This window comes from Mytilus edulis, unplaced genomic scaffold, assembly GCF_963676685.1.
Source record: "Mytilus edulis unplaced genomic scaffold, xbMytEdul2.2 SCAFFOLD_2521, whole genome shotgun sequence".
NCBI classification, from domain to species: domain Eukaryota; kingdom Metazoa; phylum Mollusca; class Bivalvia; order Mytilida; family Mytilidae; genus Mytilus; species Mytilus edulis.
In genome coordinates this window covers 5072-10132 of record NW_027267389.1, presented here as the reverse complement: position 1 = coordinate 10132, position 5061 = coordinate 5072, and the positions used below count along the sequence as shown (strand labels likewise).

At 32.3% G+C, this 5061-nt stretch overlaps 1 long non-coding RNA gene across 1 annotated transcript; it reads right to left on the bottom strand.

Moving 5' to 3' along the window:
* Positions 1 to 556: 556 nt before the first annotated feature.
* LOC139505383 (uncharacterized) lies at positions 557 to 4704 on the bottom strand. Its single transcript, XR_011659706.1, has 3 exons — positions 4554 to 4704; positions 2355 to 2553; positions 557 to 945 (listed from the first exon to the last, which is right to left on the bottom strand). It is a non-coding gene; the product is annotated as an uncharacterized lncRNA (long non-coding RNA).
* Positions 4705 to 5061: the final 357 nt, after the last annotated feature.

The window sequence follows — 5061 nt, the reverse complement described above, 5'->3', positions numbered from 1 at the left end:
ACACTCATTTGCAAATCCGCCGCCGCCTCAAACAAGAGCTACAATATCATGTATATAACCAAAATGTGCAGAATTACATGGGATTCAATAATTTCATTGGTTTTCTACAGTTACTTTCATATTTATTTTGCAATTTGAATTATAAAAACATGGGATTTTCAATATCCCATGGGACAGGGCAAAATCCCATGGGATTTACCATTATCCCATGGGATTTTGGTTAAATCCCATGGGATTTTTTTTTGTCCCATGGGATTATTGTAGTCCCATGGGATATTTGTTGTCCCATGGGACAAAAAAAAATCCCATGGGATTTTTATTATCCCATGGGATTTTTAATATCCCATGGGACAAATTAAAATCCTATGGGATTCTAATTGTAAATATATAGATATAAATAAACAGTAATGTGTATGTTACAATGTATTCTATTTGGTAGTAAATTATTATAAGATGAATCTTTTTAATTGAATATCTTTTTTTCTTGGGAAATGTTAATTTAGCATATTGTTCTTTAACTGTTCAAAACTAAACTTTTAAACAACAAAGCAGATAATGTAAGTATCAATATATGTTTATTCATGAATTATAGAATACTTTCTTGAAACACAATTATTTGCCATTTGAAATCAATAAAAACTCTATTGTTAGGCTTAACATACTAGTAGCTATTTAAGTAAATCTATTTTTTCACAATATCCCTCAACACAAAACATTAATAGTTTCTTATCATCCAGCATTGTTTGATGGTATAGTCCACTTTTTGGACATTCAGCACAGAACTTTGACATTATTGTGGTTTCAATATTTTTTTGAATTTAAAAGAACTTCAAATCATTGACTGAGTGATGAAAATAATAACTGATCCAACTTTTTTCTTTGAATTTATTCTGGTCTTGTTTCTATGTTTTCTCCATTTATTTTAGGTGGTGAATTTCAATCCTTCTGAAAAAGAACCAATAAAATCTAAAGTAATGGATTATACAAAATTGTTTTCATACATGTAGCAATAATATGATTTTCAATAAAAATAGCTATGCGGTATGGATTTTACTGATTGTTAAAGGTTGTCCAGTGTCATCAGTTGCTAACGGCCTACATCCTTTGGTCTCTGATGGAGGGTTGTCAAATTTAATAATATACCACATCTTCCTATTCTAATACCATATAACAATCAATTAATTTATTCTTCTTTATAAAATTTGGGTATTTTCCCAAGTTATATACATAATATATATATATACTGTAAATTCGGAATTAATGCAAGTTTTTTTTATTGCGAAAAATGCAACGGAGTTGTAAACGCAATAATTTAAACTCGTATTATGAAATATTTCATATGGATTAAACAGGATTTTTCAAAATCGTAAAATTTAAAATCGCATTTAAGTCTAAAATGACAGAATCGCAATAATAAATGCACGCAATAATTTATGAATTTTACAGTATAAAGATCAATGTTAAAAGTTAAAACTTTAGACAACTATAATAACATTCCATTATTCACAAGAATTTGCAATATATTATACAAAATGCAGACAACAGAAACAATATTTCTTTAAGCTTTTGAAGTTCAGACAGATTTCAATTTGTGTTTTATTTCAATGAAAAAATACCTTGAACATATTGGAAATTATAACATTGATACAAACAAAATATTTATGTTTTATCCTTTTTTTTGTGTTGTTGGCTTGCTGTCTCATTTTAATATACATTTAAACATACATCAATAATCTTCTTCTTTATTAAAAGTAAAAATGGGATATTTTTTGATTTTGATATCCCAAAACATTATAGTTCTATCACATAACTTATTACCAAGTTAAAAAACACCAATGTGTTTGATATTAATTTTAAGACATGTATAAATGTTCCAGACCATATCAGTATTCGGATCTTACTTTTATGGTCCAGAACTTACAGTCCCACCATATGTGTACAGTCAGACCATTTAAGTATACTTGTACTGTCTGGTACCAGCTCAACCAAACCTGTGTTTTTATTTTAACTGCAATTAAACTTTTTGTATTAATCTATTAAAGATTTCAGTTATGTTGATCTGTACTGTACATTTGTTTGTAATAAACTTGACCAACTTCTTAAAATTGGGCAGACTGTATGCGTACAGTCCAAATACTTGTTTGTTCTGGAACATAAACATGATTAACAAGCATTTGGCAGGATGTCATGCTAAAATCCCATTAATATTAGTATTAAATTTTGAGTATAATACATGTAAATCCACAAGTTACTTACTGAAATTCATGGTGAACACTCACCAAAAACTTACAATTTAGAGGAAAGACTGGAAAGATGAATGCACTAACACTATCAAAACAGAGCATAAAACTTACCGAAAAACAAGATGTTTTACATTTATCCAGGAGCAGGATAATTGAAAAGTTGTTTTTTTCTTTCTCTGCTGTCCATCATATAACCTTTGAATTCATTCATGCAAAATATGAAAATCTGCAAAGGTAAGACCTAGAACCTCAACTTATCCACATTTTGAATTTTGAACTGCATACTTGTCCTTTTCATCTTGCTGACAACCTAAACATAAAAAAATGATAAAAACATAATTCTAGATTGAATTTGTGTTTTTATTTTTGTTGGTACATGTACAAACAATTTTCCCAACTTTAAAACGAAAACATCATCACCAAAGAGGAGGTCATACTAACCTCCGAAATATTTAAACAAACCGAAATTATTACTTGATTAAGATCTCGTCGTAAATTAATGGCATAGATACTCTTATTTTTGAAAACTTGATGTCTATTGCATACTTATATTCCTTTGTACGAGAGTATGCATATTAAGATGGACTCCATGGACTTTAATGTAAGCATGATTAATTTTACAGTCACTGACAGTTTTTCAGCTCTATGTGTACATTTTGAGAGAATCTTACAATACTGTATATTCTGATATTCAGAACTTATTGTGAGGTTTTTATTAATACAACTGAAAGCTGTATCTCGTTTTCATTTCTGATACATATTTATGAGCTGAAGACCAGTGCCGAATTTTTCTCACTGCATTGAAGACCCATAAGTGACCTTCGGCCGTTGTCTGCTCTTTGATTGGGTTGTTGTCTCTTTGTCAAATTCCCAGTTTCCACTTCCCATTTTATATCATGTATGCTGATTTTTCTTAAATTACAATATTCAATCATGCAATTTTGTCTATTATTGAAAATACGATAAGCAAAAATAAATGCACAAAAAATTTAACATTGTTATATATATGTAAAAAGACTTTTTTTTAAATTCAAAACAGTTGCCTACACTGTTAATTTCCTTGTTTGATTTCATATTTTTAAAGCCTTTATAGCTAGCTAGATGGTATGCCGGGGCGGATCCAGCCATTTTAAAAAGGGGGGTTCCCAACCCAAGACAAAGGGGATGATCCTATATTCATTTGATTTGTTTTATTGTCTCATACAAGAATATATATGGTTTGACGGTGGGGATCAGGGATCCTGAAATTTTTTCACCTCACCACTGGATGACAGGGGATCTCAACCATTTAAAAGTTTCTCAAACATGTGGGGGTGGGGGTGAACCCCATGGACTCTCCCTAAAGATATTTCCTTTGATTTGTTTTATTGTTCTATACAAGAATATATAAATATGGTTTAGGGGTGGGGATCTTGACCGTTTACAAGTTTTCAAACTAGAGGGGGTGGGACTTCACTTTTATTTTATTTCATTATTAATTTTATTGTCCCCGACAAGAATATATATGGTTTAGGGGTGGGGATCTGGATCGTTCACAAGATAATAGCACATTCTCAAATTGAACAGAGTGGGGTAACCCCCAAAGACCTCCTTTTAATTTCATTTGATTTGTTTTATCGTCCCATTCAAGAATATATATGGTTTAGGGATGGGGATCTGGACCGTTTACAAGATAATAGCATATTCTCAAATTGAAAGGGGTGGGGATTACCTCCCATGGACTCACCCTCCCTTCTTTCTTCCCCCCGAAATACCTTTTAATAAGCCCCAATGCACAGATAGTTCACAGTATTTTCCCTTGATTTACACTAAAGAATATACACTATACAGGTGTAATTTTTTTTTTTAAAGATAATACAACTGAAGACCACCATGACCACAGTGGTGGATCCAGAATTTTTCATAAGTGGGGCCCACCGACTGCCTAAGAGGGGCCTGCTCCTGCCATGACTCAGTGATTCCATATATAATCAACCAATTCTTTTCCCAAACAGGGGTCCCTGAACTCCTGATTCCCCCTTTTTTTTCCTCATTTCAATCACCCTGATATAAATTTAGTTTTATCACTTACAATAGGAATGGTTTGAATTCCCCAATAATTCTTATATACCATTAATATCAACATATTTCATTTTTGATAAATGAAAGGCAAAAGTTTTCTATGGGTAGAAATGATAGTGGGAAGCTTTCAGATTCACACCATGCCGGTGGCTGTGTTCAAAGTGCTGGGTTTTTATGACCCTCGTTGTTTGCGGACTAACTATTTAGGCCAGTGGTGGATAATAGTGTGCGTGCATTAATCTTCTATACCTTCTTAATCAATATATTCAAATACTGACGGCAAGTGTTGTAATGATGTATCAATGTCTTTTTGAAATCACCGTGCTATTTACATGTGGGATCGAGAATGCAGGGGAAGGAAACTTGTCAATTATGTTTATTTCTAAGCCAAAATAAAATGAGCCGCCGTAAAATTAACCTTGGGTAATAACAATCATAAGTTAACAGTGCATGTAAGGCTCGTCTCGGAGGGGTGTCTTTTTTTCTGTCTTCTTTTTATGCCCCACCTACGATAGTAGAGGGGCATTATGTTTTCTGGTCTGTGCCTCCGTTCGTTCGTCCTGTTTCAGGTTAAAGTTTTTGGTCGAGGTAGTTTTTGATGAAGTTGAAGTCCAATCAACCTGAAACTTAGTATATATGTTCCTTATGGTATGATCTTTCTAATTTTAATGTCAATTAGAGTTCTTACCCCAATTTCACGGTCCACTGAACATAGAAAATGATAGTGCGAGTGGGGCATCCGTGTACTGGGAACACA